Genomic DNA, 16158 nt, shown 5'->3' on the forward strand with positions numbered 1-16158 from the left:
CAGCAGCTACCGGCTCCGGTCTCCACTACGCAACCCACGGTGCCCAGCACTCCTCTGCCAGTTCCAGACCCCAGAGCCTGGCGGACACGGACGAGGCGGAGGACCCAGACATGCCATTTTCAGCCAGGGCCTTCCACAAACGCCTTGCAGGTTTTGCAGAGTATTTGGGCCTTCCGCTGCCCGAGGTAGAGCACCCCGAGGAGGAGGAGTGGGGGGGGGGTCTTAGCAGAGGTCCTCACCCTAAGACCACCTACCGAAACGGGGATCCCGATGCAGAAAGACGTACTTGCCCTGGCCAAGAAGTGGTGGCTCAAGCCGCACTCGGCTCAGCCTGTCTATCGGCGCATCGACACCAAGTACAGGCAGATGGAGGGGGGGACACACTCTTGCTTTAAGCGCATCCTCAATGGCACTCTTCTGTGATAGCTGCAGCGTCCTGCTATTCCAAGCCTGTCGTCCTCAACACTACTAGGCAAGGAGGAAAAGATCTTGGAGGCGTACGGGAAGAAGCTGTACTCCGCCTCCCTGCACATGCGGCAGGCCAACGCAGATGGCATGTTGGCAGCCGCTAACCAAAGGCTCTGGCCAGACATTATTGCAGACTTCCTCCCAAAACTCCCAGAGCCAAGCGCGCTTCAAGGCGGGACTAGGAGAATCCAGGCTGGTAGCGCAGGACATTATGGAGTCCATCGTGGCCCACATTGATACCCCTGCCCGGGCCATCTTCATTGCCGCAGACATGAGAAGGATGGCCTGGCTCCGGGCTACTAAGTTTAATCCCGATGTCCAGGAACGCATATTGGACCTTCCCTTCGAGGGCAGTGACCTCTTCGACTCCATGAGGAATTAGCTAAAAAGAACAGCAGCTTGCAAACTGAGCAGTCTTTATTTATTCTTACAAAGGCCACGCCCAAGACCTACACCCAGTGGCAGCAACGCTCCGACAAGGGGCAAGCGGTTGGTGGGTTCCGAGGCTTCCAAGAACGGAGGTCCAGCCAACCGGACTGTTCTCATAGTCCGCATCGGAGGAAATAACAAAAGGAGGGGAGGGTTGAGGGGGAGACGAGGGGTTTTTCCAATCCCCCTCCTCCACAACACTCTGAGGAAAAAAAAGGCATGACAAGTCCCTTCGGGTCCACGTGTCTCCGGTGGGGGTGCAGGCTTGCCTTTCACATGCAATTTTGGCACCAGAGTTTTTTTGGACCCCTGGATCCTGTCTAGTCTCCATGGGGTACCGCCTACCGGTACCCTCCTCTCCTCCCCTACTCTCCCACAGATTGGGACAGCAACTCTGCTGGCGCAGATCCGGTCGCTCGTCGAGAACCAGGCTGTGGAAGAAGTCCCAACCTCCCAGCGAGGCTTGGGCTTTTATTCCAAGATTTTCGCCATACAGAAGAAAAACCAGGCTGGCCTGACAGGTGTGTCGGACCTTTCCACCCTCAATCTCACTCCCTCTGCAAAAATTCAAGATTGTTAGGCCAGCTCTTATTGTGGGGACACTGGACAGGGGAGATTGGATGTGCTCTCTGCATCTGAAGGATGCTTACCTACACGTCCCGATTTGGCAGCCACATCGTTCCTTACTACACTTCAGGATCATGGGCTTCCATTTCCAATACAAGGTTCTACCCTTCCACCTCAGCTCGCCTCCCAGAGTATTTACCAGATTGATGAATGCAGTGGAAGCCCTCCGCAGGGCCCAGGGCCACCACCTCTAGACATATCTGGACGACTGGCTCGTCCGAGCCACCTCTCCGGAAGCGGTGCACTCCGCACTGATGAACACACTCCACGATCTGGGGTTCACTATCAATCTCAAGACGTCTCAGCTGCAGCCCACGCAGAGCCTGACCTTCTTGAGCCTCATCTGGGACATGAGCACTGTGAGAGTCTTTCCCTCAGAGGACAAGATTCTGGGCATAAAGAGAGCTACAGCTCACTTCCTCTCCAGGCCTGTGACCTTGGCCTGGTGGTACCAACACCTACTGGGGCTTATGGCAGCAGTCCTTTTGGCCGTGCCCCACACAAGACTCAGAATGCAGAGATTACGGCTGCACTTCGCAGCCTCATGGAATCGGGAGAAGGGTTCCCAAGAGGAGCCAGTCAGCATTCCTCCCTTTCTCCTCTCGGACCTCCAATGGTGGTCCGTGGACTTCAACCTGAGGCAGGGCAAGCCCTTCTGGCAGCCGGCCCCTCAGGTCACAGTTACAACAGACTCTTCCCTAGAGGGCTGCAAAGCCACCCTGGACAACCACAGCGTCCATGGAGTCTGGAATTGGCAGGAGTCCCACATGAACTGGCTGGAATTGAAGGCCATATGGTTGGCTCTCAAGGCCTTTCTCCCTCTTATCGAGGGCAAGACAGTTCTTATCCAAACAGACAACTCCACCAGCATGTACTATGTCAACAATCGGGGGCACCAGATCCCCTCTGCTGTGCAACCTAGCAGTCAGCATGTGGGAATGGGCTCTGCAGAACGACATTCACCTCATGGCTGGCCACCTCCCGGGGGAATACAACCTGGAAGCGGACAGGCTGAGCAGACTGGGGGTGAACAATTTACGAGTGGCAATTGAACAACCTGGCACTGAAGGAGATCCTCCTCAGGTGGGGGCATCCCCGGGTGGATTTGTTTGCCTCCCGGGACAACAGGAAATGCCAACAGTTCGCTTGCTGACAGGGGCAGGGCTCCTGCTCCCTGGGCGACGCATTCCGGATCCAATGGAACGGCATCATTGCATATGCCTTCCCGCGCACACCCCTAGTCCACAGGGTGCTCTGCAAGATAAAGGAATCCTGACACTGCATCATTTTGATAGCTCCCTGGTGGCCTGCCAGACTGTGGTTCTCTGAGCTCTTCAGCCTTTCGGACAGACCACCCATTCACCTACCACTGGGCCCAGCAGGGGGGCAGGGTACTCCACCCTGCTCCTCACAAGCTAGCCCTCTCAGCGTGGTTCTTCAGCAGGTTACGCTGAAACACTTGAGCCTATCTCAGGCTAACCTGGAGATCATCCAGGGCGCTAGAAGCATGGCTACTAGAGTCAATATAAGAGTAAATGGTATAGATTCTGTCATTGGGCCGATTCTAGAGAGATCGACCCCCTTAAGTGCACATTGGATGACATGCTCTCCTTTTCAGCACACCTCGCCCCCCCCCGGAGGGACGCCCATACAGTATGGAGGAAAGGAGACTATGGACTAAGAGTAAGTTAGTCACTACGGTGAATATCTATTAATTTAGTGTACCAACTGTACTGTAAGCCCATGTGATGCACTTTAGAAATACTGCAGTTAAATAAAAAATAAAAATAAAACATTGCATATGTTGCACAAGCCATTTTCCATATTCTGCACCTTATTTGTACTCTATTTCACCCCATTGTCTGCGTTTTCTGCGGTGCATCTGGGGCAAGTTTGAGTGTCTTTATTTCCCATCTTGGATAATCTTTTTGGGGCGAGGTATGGTCTGTCCATGTGAGAGCTGTGTCTGCTTGAATCTTGCATTTCTCAAGACCATTTTTGTATATCGAAGGACCCTTGATCATTCCTGATCCGTGAAGGACCTTTGGAGTTCTGTTTCCAATTGGTCTCATACATGCAGTTCATTCGCGTTGTTGGTTTTCATAAGCTGTTCGTAGAGCCTGGATGTCTTGTGCCCTCCTTCGGAGATGTCATACCAAGTGTCTAGGTCTTCCTTTAGTCCATCCTCACCGGTGAGGTTTTCTTTTCAGAGTGTTGAAGTCCACTCATGTTCCCTCCTTCCACAGGTCTCCCACCTGTGCCACTCCTTTGGCTTCGCAATGTGTCGTATATGTAGCCAAGGCTTCTGGCTGGGCGCCTGTGAGTACCACAATCTACAAGGAGCATGGGTCTTGGATTCCTTGGATCCTCCACGCCCTCTTCCATAGCATTAGCCCCAATCTGAGCAGGGTAGGCAGGCCCTCGGTCCAGGGCTTTTCTCATAAATAGCAATTCTGTCGTGCTGGCTGAAACAGTAGTGAGTCTATGGATTCTTCATCCCACAACCATCGAAGCCCAAATTGCAGCTGCTCTGCTAGATATTATCGTTCGTAATCTGGCACTTTGATTCCCCCGGACTGGTAGTCCGTGTAGGGCTAGTCTGTTCCGCCCACCTCCCCACAGGAATTCCTGCACTATCGTGTTCAGTTTCTTACAAAATATCCCAGGTATTTTCTGTGGTATGTTCGTAAAGTAATATAACAGATGTGGGAGAACCATCATTTTCAACAGGGTTGCCCTCCCTATCATCCCTCGTGGCAATGTCCTCCAGAACTCCATGGACGTCACCGTTTTTTCTAGGGCCGCTTGCGTGTTGGCAGTGTGTGTCTCTGTAGGAGTGTGATGCATGTCCATACTTAAATATCGGAAGGTGTGTGGCGCCCACGTGAGGCCCAGGCGTGGCAACTGTTCTATGGGAACCTGTCTGAGTTCTGCCAGGGGGTACAAGATGGATTTTTCTTTATTTATGGAAATGCCCGATAGTCTGGCATATGCATCTATTCCCTCCAGGTCAGGGAGGTTTTCACGAAGGTTTGTGACAAATAAAAGCATATCGTCCACTTGCAGTGACTCTAGATGTAGGACGTTGTCTATTCGTATTTCTGTGACTGCATATGCTGCTTGCAGGAAGACCACAAAGGGTTCTAAAGCCAATATATAAAGCATTGCGGATAGCGGGCAGCCCTGTTTTGTGCCCCTATATATCCTCTATGCTTCCGAGATATGCCTCCCTGTTTTAACTCTGGCTTTGGGGTTTTTATACAGTAACCTGATCCATCTAAGAAAGCACTTGCCCATACCAAAATGGGCCAGCACCCTGAACAACCAATTCCAATTCACGGAATCGAAGGCCTTAACCGCGTCTAAAGACACTATTGCCCATTTCCCCCATCTATCATTGGTTTAATCCACCACATGGTGTAGCCTCTGCAAATTCCAAGTGGTTTTGTGCCCTGGGACATAGCCCGTTTGGCCCGGGTGCACCAGCGTGTGTGTAACCCTCTTGAGCCTATTAGCGAGGGCTGCCGTTAAGATTTTGCAGTCCTGATTTATCAATGAAATAGGCCTGTAAGAGCCAGAATCCTAGGGGCGGTTTTCACGGTTTCAGGATGGGTATTACGGTTTCTCGCATGCTGTCTGGTAACTGACCCCTCTCAAACGCCTCCTGATACACATCTAGTAATTTAGCAGCTGAGGTGGTCTTGTATATTTTGTTGAACTCTCCGGGTAGCCCACCGGGTCCCGGGGTCTTGGATGGTGAGAGGCTGTCTATTACCGCTTCCAGTTCCTCTGCTGTTAAGGGGGCCTGAAGCATCTGCGCCTGCTCCACATCCAATTGTGGGAGTTCATTCTGGTCTAGGGAGTCGGCAATGTTTGAATGGTCTGCTTCGCGAGTATAGGGCATCGTAAAATTGTGAAAAAACTTGGTTAATCCCCTCCTGGGTCCTCAACTCCTCCCCTGTGTTGTCTCTAACGGTGTTGATCGGGACTTTCTTAACCCCCTGTTTGGTTAGCCAGGCCAAGAGCCTCCCTGTTTTTTCCCATTCGGCATGCATTCTTTGTGTGTATTTCCCATAGTTTAGATTCCCCAATTTCTCCCAGACTGTGTTGCACTGTATCCTGAGGGACACAAGTTCAAGTGGTTCCTCCCCAACGAACCCGCCTGTGATTACATCCCGCTGTCTTCCCAATCGCTGCTCCTGTGACTATTACCTTGAAGGCGTCCCACACCATTGATGAACTGTCTACACTACCTGTATTGTGTTGAAAATATTTCTTATATCCTGCAGGTGGCCTTAGACCTCCCCCTTCCTGTAATGTTTCTGCTCTCAATCTCCAGGTCGGTATGGGGGCCTTTCTGTGTTTGTACGCCCATATTTTTGTCACTGGGGTATGATCTGAGAGTATCCTTGCTCTAAGGTGCGCATTGGTGAATTCCCCTAGTGTCTCGCTGCCTGTAAAGGAGTAATCCTATGTGTAAACGTACCGTGTGGGGCGCTATAGTAGGAGTATCTGTAAGGCTCACCTGCTATCCACGGGGACGTCACTCAGCCTGTTCTGACCTCTTACGACCTCAAACCCTTCCCTGGAGGCTATTCGACTGGAGACTGGGCCTGAAACACAGGATTGGTAGAGTTTAACTCCCTATTGTCTGTGTGCTTGAACCCCTTCTCCCCCGGGGTCCAACCCTTCCCTTTGATCCACAGCTCACCTTGTTTTCTTGGATAGTGTGCTGTCGGTCCTGCTTTCACCGTAGGGGCGCGTTGATTGATGCGATCTCGCTGCTGCCTAGTTACTTCACTGGCAAGAGTCTGACAGGTAAGTATAATGAGTCTTTTGGACAGTTCTCTAACTTCGTTCCTTTCCTTCCATAGATGATGGCCAGCGTCTGGGGATGGCGGCGTGTTGCTGAGATGAGTAGCGCTGAAGGTGAGTGAGAGCGCAATGCACCCCTTTCGTATTTGTATTGAACTGAGTTATTTTTCTGTGTCTTTTAGGTGCCGTGACGTTTTCAGTGTGGATGCCAGTTATGAAGAACAAATACGGTGGGTAAGCGCGGTATGCAGCGCCTGTAGATGTTTCCACGCTAATCTAGAATGTCTTTTCCCCTCTTGCAGATGGATGAGAAGTTCCGGAAACAGAGTTCCCCCAGAGCGGCTGGGATTCAGGTAAGCGTTTGAAGCTCGTACAGTATTTAAAAATAAGCAAAGATTTGCAGAATGCTTACTAATGCCTTTTTTCTGTTCTTTTCCCTTTTCCTTAGGAAGCAGCGTGCTAGGATGGGAATGACGCCCCCGAAGATGCCTGCAGAACAGAAGGAGCAATGAATGATGGGCAGAAGCACGCAAGGTAAGGCTGTTCCTTACCTTGTTCTTGCAGGGGCTGAGCGCAGAAGAAAGATGCAGGCCTACTGGAGATCGGTCCGAACACGGTGAGTGTCACGGTGCAGAAAACGCAAAGACTAGACCGCACATGCAGTTCTGGGAACCAAAATATGTGGGGGCATCCATCTTGTCCCCATCAATGCACTACAAGTCCAATCCCCAATGTTATCCTATGGGAGTGAGTGAATCTGGTGCCACAAGCCCTAAGTCTGACTCCAAGTGTGTCTTTGGAGGGATGGAGAGGCCCTTGAGGGCCATGTAGGCGATCATGGCCTGGCTTCAGCCTGACATCTTGGAGGGCTGGGAACATGAGGGGCAGGAATCATGACAGCATCCTATTATCTGCATGCAGCCTTCTCCAGACGTCCTCCAGAATTTTCTGCAACGCTTTTGCCGGTGGGGCCAACTTCTTGTATTTCTCGTTCGATTGATCTAGGAGCGGGTCCAATGCACAGTTGAAATCTCCTACCCAAATGAATCCTGCCTCTCTGTATGGGGCCAGCCATGGTGCTAGTTTCCGAAAGAACGTTGTTGCGTCCTGGTTCGGGGCGTATGTGTATCCAAACACACTTCCTTGTTTTCTAGCATCCTGTGCACCAACACCCACCTGCCCTCTCTCTCCTGTTCTTGAATTAACAGCTGGAAAGGGGACCCCTAGGGCTGTCCACGTTAGCACCCCTCTGGCTTTGGTGGAATAGGTCGAGCTGAACATTTGTCCACCCCACTTGGTCGCTATCTTGGACTTTTTGTGTCTCAAGTGGGGTCCTGCAGCATTGCTATTTTGACTCTTGATTTGTTGAGCCAGGTGTGCACCCTGCGACTCTTAACGTAAGCCTTCAGCCCCCGGACGTTCCAGGTAACTATTGTGAGTTCTTCGGAAGTTCATATCTCCTGGTCTCTTGTCCTCATGTTAAGTGTAGTTCTTGCTATCGTTGTCAATCCCCAAGTGTCTGTACCCTCCCCATGGCATGTGGTTCTTGCAAAGTTCCTACAGCTGGGTGGTGTAATGCACAGCCTTCCTCTTTTTCTTCTTTTACTCATTTTGTTTCTTGCACCTTCGTATCGTCTTGTAGAAATCAGTGGGGTTTTGTGTCCCGTTGTCTTCTGCAGCAGGACCAAGATTTGTCGCTCCTTCATTGATACTTCATCTGGCTTGCGTCATATCAATGGTGTCTTCTGTGTCCATGTTCAATGTTAATTCTAACCATATTGTCACTGGGGTAGATTCCAGTTATTATTCTCATTTCTGGCTCTCTGTTGGGGGATGCCCAGTTGGTCCATCCATGCATGGGCCTCCTCCGTCGTACTATCTGCCTTCTTGCATCACTTTTAATTTGGTGGGGTACAGTAGCATGTATTTCATCTTTGCTACCCTGAGGCTTTCCTTAGTCGGTCCAAAGTGCGCCTCTTGTCTCTGGACCAGAGCTGTGTAGTCTGGGTAGATGGCACCCTAGAGGAGTTCCTGGTTATCACACCCCCAACCCCCTTCCCTTGAGAATGTCAGTATTTTCTCCCGATCTTTAAAGTTCATGATCTTGGCGATCATCGGTCTTTGGGGGGCTCCCGGTTGCAGTTTCCTGGTCAGGGCCTTGTGGGCTCGCTCCACTGCAAAGCCCTGGAACAGCACCCCTGCCCCGATCTCTTGCAGCAAGAGGTTTTCGACATAGTTGGTGGGGTCTATGCCTTCCTCCCCCTCCGGCAATACGACAATCAGAACATTATTTCTTAAAGCCCTCCCCTCTGCATCTTCCGCCCTGTCCTCGAGGGTCTTTATCTGTTGTAATACATTTGCCATTTGGGATTGGCTAGTAACAATTTTGGTGGTGTTATTCTGTACCTGCTGTTCCGCCGTACTCACTCGGTCCGCCAGGGTCCGTACGACCAGCCGAAGGAGGCCTGTATCCACCATGACTGCATCTAATTTTTATTTTTATAGGGATGCCTTCAGGGCCGCCTTAGCCTCTAATATGGGACCCTCACCTCAACCTCCTTCCTGCTGTTCTGACCTAGTCGCAGTCGTGCTTGCGTCTGACGTGGGCGGTGGCTTTTGTTGTGCTTTTTAGCAAATGATTCCATACTGGTCTGTTTAGCCTTTCTGCCCTTTGATTTGTCTGGCATTCTTCTCCCCTCGGTGTGATGTGAGACTCTGCTACCTCCTTAGTGTCTGGAGCAAGGCCCTCTCCCGCGGGTGGTGCTGCAGTGGGGATGTCTAAAAGTGTATCTTCACTGTTATGGGGACTCCTGCAAGGTTATTTGGTGTGGGTTTTCTGCTGCCCCTGCTGCTGGACCGACTGGGGTCTCCTCTCACCCCTTTACTACTTTGTAGGCCCGGCAGGTCTAGTTCTTGTGAAATGTTAGTTTTCCTGCCCTTCTCTAAGGCCTCCTGAGGATTTCCTGTCACAAGTAGCAGGTGCGCCTCTCTCGTCCAAGGAGTTTCCCCCCTCTTTTGTGCTTATTTTGGCCTTACTTGTCACCACCTCAGGGTGGGTGCATGCTCACAGGGTGCACTTGTCCATTATCTGCCGGGCCAGGCGGTGTGGGTGTAGTTCAGATGGCCTCGGGGGACACCATGGATTGCTCCTTCCCACGTGTCAGCTTTTGTGTATTTGCACTTGTTTCCGGTGTTTACACCAACTTTAGTCCGGAGGTGATTGTTCCATTTGTCCTTGCCTAGTTCCCCTTATGGCCTAGTATGATGCACCTTACCCGCTCAGTGGCTTGTGTTGATGTTCCCCTCTCACACTCTAGCCCCATGTCACGTGGGGTCCGAGCTACGTCCGGCGTGCTCTCATACGCCTCGGCGTGCTGAGCGCAATGATTGTGCCTGCAGGCTGGTGGATTTGTCAAGCACCCCTAAATGGTGGCTTCTGCCCTTTCTGGACGGGCCGGAGAGCACTGTACTGCTTGAACTGTGTGCCCTTGACCTGACTCGGTGGACCCAGACCAATGTCTTGGTCAGCGTTTGCGCCAGTGTAATATAGCAGCGGATTTTGGCCTCCCACGTTGCTGGGTGTATCTGAAATCTTCCAAGTACTGCCCCCCCCCCCTTGGTGGGCCTTGAGCTTGTGTTGTCCTCTGATGCCTTTTTGATGCAGAGCTGCTCACCTTCACGTGGGTCTGCTCGGACTGTGCGGGTCCTGCATGTTCATCTGGTCGCCTCCCAGACACTGTGATGGCCCACGAACACTGGCATGCCTCTCTACCCTACACAGGCGCTGCGGTATTGTCGCTGTTGTAGTGCGGGCAGGCGGGCATGGGTTCCACTGTGGTCTCACCGCATCTCTTGGTGGGCCTCCTGGCCCGTCTGCTCCCTGATGCGTGTTATGGAAAGTGGATGTCGTTTTGCCCTTGCGAATCGTGGCTCAGGTGGGCGATGCTCCGCTTCCACCCCCGGGTGGGAGGGGGGGGTCTGCTGTCACTTGCCGCTGGGGTCGCCCTGGATTGCGGTTGCTCCCCGTGGGGGAGGAGGGTCCGCAGGTCCTGGGTCCCTTTGTTGTGCCTCAGCTCCCAGGGCCGCCCGAGGCGCTGTCTGCAGTGGTGAGGGCTTGCCTGCTTCTCAGGCTTACTCGGTCATTGTCGAGCCGTTTCACTAGTACTGCCTCTTGCTCACCTGGTGTCCTGGCGACCGATGTTCTGCGCTTCGGTCAGCCTTCCTCCGGCGTTCTGTGCCACCTGTGCTTTCTTGGCAGACCGGGTACCCTCGGCCCACCGAAGTCCCATCGTCGTTGCACTGCTCTCGATGTGCTCTCCGGACACCACTTGTAATGCAGCTGCACCCGCTAGTCGTGCCACCACACACCTCTCGTCCCTTGCCTGGCCGTCATCGGCTCCCACGCTGCAAGGGTCCTCCTTAGTGAGCTGCGCTGCATGTGCCCGCCATTTTGGATACGGCGGCGAGGAACTTGTTATTTTTTTCCCTGTTTCTTGTTCGGCTCTCTACGAGAATCTCCCCAGCCATTCGTGGTACTCCTAGATACCTTCTCGTTGCTTTTTAGCTGTGTTCTTTTCACAAATCTAGCCAGCTCGACAGATTTGTCTACAGGATCTTCACGGAACTCTGAAGCCTTGTTGCCTAGCGCATGGCTGCCAAGCCACGCCCGTGGTCCAAGATATTTAATATAGAACTCTCCCAAACTCCTACAAGCTGTTAACACATGCCTTGCTGTTTCCCGTATGTGTTTCTGAGTACGCAATCTACAACCCCTTTCCTCAGCGGATTTACCCATTCTGGGGCCCATGTTCTCCATGACTGGCAGCTGTTTGAATCGGAGGAATAATATAAATCTTCTCATTGCTGGTGAAGGGGATTTGTTTAAATATTGATGAGGTGCCAAGAATGTGGTCTGCATTGCAGCATAGTCCCGGTACGTTTTTTAACAGGAATGCGTGTGGTTTAATCCCCAATACCATCTTTTAAACTCCTTAATTATACAAAATTGGTCTTTGTCCCAATTCGGGCACCTCTCGAAAGCTTAACAAGTTTTTAGCCTGCCATTCAAAGGCCTTTAAGATAACCGGGTCTTGGCTATTCAGGATTTCACCCATGCATGACAACATAGGGCAAAGAGGCTTCGTTTTTGCTTTCATATGTACTGTACCTAGTTTTATGTGTAACATGCAGGATAGTGAGGTGGTCCAGATTTTGAGATGAATAGCCTGAATTGGTACGCTGTTGGGTAAACCCAAAATGCGTCTCCATATGGTTCCTTCCGATCGATCTAGCCAATCTGCTTCAGTGTTAGATATAGACTCCAGTCCATATGTCACTGTTTGCAGATTGTAAGTATGCCGGTTAAACTATAGCCAGCCGTATTATTTGAGAATTTGTTAGTGCATATAGTGAGTGCATGGGCTTTAGTACTTTTTTCTTGTTTCATTGTGGAGTACTTTAAATGCATATCTAGAATTGCACCCAAATACCTACCCGTTCAATTTTACTGCATTAATAGAGCAACTTCTTAGCTTTTTCTTGGGGCCTCCCACCTGCTTATAATGTTTTCGTTGTTCAAGGATAGATTCTCCAGCATGGGGTCTGGCATGAATTCACATGCTCATGAATATTACCCCTCGTCAGGCTGGGAATCCTCCGTAAAAGAAAAAAGTTTCACTTTTACTTACTAACTGTATTTCTCCTCTAAACCAGTCACTGCCTTCTGGGTCATACTGCCTCCATCCTATGACAGTCCTCTGCCTAAGCCCCTCCTCTTCAGATTTTTACTCCACGCTTCAGTGTTGGGAGTCCTGGAGTTTGCTACTTCTATGTTTTTTGTGTTTTTTCGAGGAAAAAGGTTCTATTTTAGTTCAGAGAGAGAAGAGCGTGCAGGCTCTCCATCTGCCGACAGCGGGGATCCGTTGTCAGGGAATTTCAGTGCCCCTCAGGGCGAAGATTGTCAGTTTCCAGAAGGCCATCGGGCCTACTTCACACCCTCTGACCATGACGGAGGAGAAGGAAGGAAGATCCATCTTCAAGACTTGCACCAAGTGTGGGCTATGGAACATGTTAGTGGAGGACAAGCACCTGCAATGCCTCTGTCTTTATCCGGACCACAAGGAAGGAGCGTGCAAAATCGGCCTCGTTTTCTCCAAGAAGACGACGAAGAATAGGCACAGTAGACTGGCGGTGTGGCTGAACGCCAATGCCTCTGCCCCATGCTCCGAGCAGGGTCATGCCTCACCCAGGTCCAACCACCGACGAAAAAGCCTACGGCCATACCACCCTGAATGTGCCCGATCTTGTCTGATCTCGGAAGCTAAGCAGGGTTGGGCCTGGTTAGTATTAGGATGGGAGACCACCTAGGAATACCAGGGAGGAAGCACCATCTGACCCCTCCATTTCAACCTCCACGTCGGCCCCCCTCTCATCTAGCGGGTCCAGACACTGGTATGGATACGGCCACAACGGATAACAACAATCTCGTCTGAGCGGGGCAGCAGATCCACCGCAACCTAGAGGAAGACCATCATGGCAGTGCCCATCCTGGATGACATGTGGGAGGAGGTCCTGGCCCTCTTGAAGAACCCTTGCACGGCTCCAGTCAAGCGGGATGGGCTGGAGAAGTACTGGGTACCAGAATCCGCACCCAAGTGCCTGAGGTCGCAACCATCGGCGGATTAGGTGGTTTTGGCAGTGGTGAGGAAACGGTCATCTAACCCGTCCTCAGTCCCTCCGAACAGCGAGGGTAAGAAGGTGGACGCCATGGGGAGGAAAGTTATTTATACCGCAGCGTCTACCATCAAGGCAGCCATAGGCGATCCTAGCCAGGTACGACCGGGAGCTGTGGTACAAGCTGGGTCTGATTTTGAGTTCCTCCCGGACGACAAGAGGATGGAGGAGAACGCCCGCTTCCAGGAGGGAGCGTTGAATCACGCCATCACAGTGGCGCTGGACGTTGCCGACACAGGATTCGAGCAGATGGGGAACAGTGTCTGCCTTTGTCGGCAAGGCTGGTTGAAGGCAATGAATTATCGCCAGGAGGTCCAAATGAAGGTGCTGGACATGCCTTTCGACGGAGATGCACTTTTCGGGAAGGTCATTGAGACCCTACAGGCCAACAAGGTGGATACATAGATGGCCCATTCCCTGGGCACACTGCAGCAGCACCGCTCTTCTTTTTGCTCCTCCAGAGGAAAGTAGGGCAGATCTTCCAAGGGTTTCTCCTCCTCGTACAGTCAGCCTTCCAGAACCATGACTGAGGAAGCCCTGAGGCCATTCCCAGGGCTATGGTGGAGGAGGAACGTGGCGCCAGTGCAGAAACAAGCCTGAACTGGCCAAGACATCGGTGGTGGTGGGGAGGTGGTGGTGGTGGGGGGGGGGGCACCAGTGCACCCCGGTGGTAGGCCAGCTGACTAGGTTCGTCAGCGAGTGGGGAAAAAATCGCCAACAGATGGGTGCTGGACACTCTCGCTCAAGGACATACCCTGGAATTTCAGCACAGGTTTCCGCTGATCCCTCTCATGGCCCGTCAAGAGCAACACATCCCTCCCCTCTTGGAGGAGGTACGAGCCATGCTATGAAAATGGGCGATGGAGCTGGTTCCCCAGCGACTCTGGGGCTCAAGTCTATTCCAGATTCTTCTTGGTAAGAAAGAAGACTGGGGGCTGGAGGCTCATTCTAGACCTGCAACGTCAAGTCTCAGAAAATCAGGATGGTCATATTGCAGCACATGCTCGGCCAACTTGAAAGATGTGATTTCTTGACATCGCTGGACCTGGAGGACGCTTACTTCCACGTCCCCATTCACAGAAAACTCAAGATGTTTCTATGCTTTGTAGTGCAGGGACAGCACTACCAGTTCAAGGCCCTACCCTTTGGCTTGAAGTCGGCCCCCAGAGTGTTCACAAAGTTCCTGGTACCAGTGCCGGCCCCTCTGCGTCTACAAGGGATTCACGTATACCCATACCTCCACGACTGGCTAATCCTGGCCAGCTCGTGAGAGTTGGCTGTCGGACACACGGAGGCGGCTGTCAAGCTGCTGATGGAGCTGGGATTCTCAATCAATTTTCCAAGGTCTTGCTTGGCACCATCGCAGAACTTGCTGTTCCTGGGGGGCCACACCCAATGCAGTGTCCTGCCTAGCATCTACCTCAGAGGAGAGGGTAGTGGCCTTTCAGGGCAAGGTGGAGCGGCTGTTGTTGTGAAGACGGCCACTGTGCGGACCATCAAGTCATTAACTGGGATGATGTCCTGCATCTATCTCATTTGGCTCTGCAGGTTACAGCTGCGAACTCTTCAGGAGTTCCTGGACGCTCGCTGGGTACAAGTGTCGGGGGACTTCATGGACAAGATTACCGTGGACGATGAGTTCCGTCGGGCGATAAGGTGGTGGGGCGTCCGCTCCAACGTCGCCCGGGGCACAGGGTTTCAGAACCCTCCATTCCAGGAAATGGTCACCATGGACACCTCTCTGGAAGGCTGGGGGAGCCCACACTGGACGTCTGCACGCCAGAGGCCTGTCTGTCGGAGGAGAAGGCTCTCCATATCAACATCCTGGTGCCACGGCAGTGTTCTGGGCCCTAAAATAATTCCTTCCGTCTCTGAAGGGCAAGGTGGTGCGGATCGTCACGGACAACACCATCACAATGTTCTACATCAGGAAACAAGTGGGCACTCCATCCCCGGCGCTCTGCAGGGAAGCGCAGAATTTATGGCGCTGAGCCGTTGGACAAGAAATGTTCATCATCCCTCTTCACCTAGCGGGAGTCAAGAACACCATTGTGGATTCTCTCAGCAGGGACTTGCGCTCCTGCCACGAGTGGGAACTTCGGCAGGATCAGGTGGCCGACCTCTTTGCCAAGTGGGGCAGGCCCTAGATCGATCTGTTTGCAATGTCAGCTAACTCCAAATGCTAGAAGTTCGCCAGCAGATTCCACCAACCAAGGAGCCTCGGGGATGTGCTCTCCTTCCCGTGGGAAGGGATGTTTCTGTACTCGTTACCTCCGTTGCCTCTCCTGCTGCGCGTCATCAATCCACTCTGTCAGTGCAGGATGAATCTCGTCGCCCCAACGTGGCCGAGTCAAATTTGTTACCCGGACCATAGCACCATATGTTAGTGTTTTCTGGCGTTGGCTTTGAGCTGGTCCCTGCGCCTTGCAGTCTAGGGAGACAATGTCAGAACTAGTGCCGGTACACAGGTCAATGGGTGTCAGATTTGAAATGCATGAGCAGTTTACACCCACTGTATTTACAGTCCCGGCCATTTGTGGGTTTTCCCTTTTTTTGACCATGTTTGGTGCATGTTAGACATGGAGTCTATTGGAAATTAATACTCAAACTGCACCCTTTGCCTGCACACCCTATATTTGTGGTGCTTGGCAGTGGATCAAGCAATTTTTCTACGAGAATCTTTATTTAACACACTGTGAGCTTTCATTTTGCAGTTTTAGGGATGGTTTGTCACCCTCTGCAATTTATTTGAATGAAATGAATGTACTACGCGATGATGTCAGACTGACTTAAAGCCATTTATTGGAGGTTTATCTTGGTGGCATTGCATGCCAGGTATTTATTCTTTGGTTTTACCAATTAAATTGTTGTTTGAAGAAGGGGTTATGGTTTTATTCCCTCCCTTTACACTTTGTGGTGTTTTTATGTATTGCAGTGTTTGGGTGGCCAGTGGAGGCCCTTGCGAATTAGAAGTCATAATAATTAAGACTGTAAATTGAATTTCTACTCTATTGGAATTACCATGCATAGTGAGCAGGTAACCTTATTTAATTCTTGTGCTTGGTCCCTGCAAGCCCCTACCAGATT

At 51.7% G+C, this 16158-nt stretch overlaps 1 protein-coding gene and 1 pseudogene across 1 annotated transcript in view; both read left to right on the forward strand.

The window, feature by feature from the left end:
• Window positions 1-16158, forward strand: part of NFX1 (nuclear transcription factor, X-box binding 1) — a 2569209-nt gene that overhangs the window by 249497 nt on the left and 2303554 nt on the right. The window lies entirely within an intron of this gene.
• LOC138499516 (5S ribosomal RNA) lies at window positions 12608-12724 on the forward strand (annotated as a pseudogene).

This window comes from Ambystoma mexicanum, chromosome 5q (assembly GCF_040938575.1).
Source record: "Ambystoma mexicanum isolate Mex_15411 chromosome 5q, UKY_AmexF1_1, whole genome shotgun sequence".
Classification (NCBI taxonomy): domain Eukaryota; kingdom Metazoa; phylum Chordata; class Amphibia; order Caudata; family Ambystomatidae; genus Ambystoma; species Ambystoma mexicanum.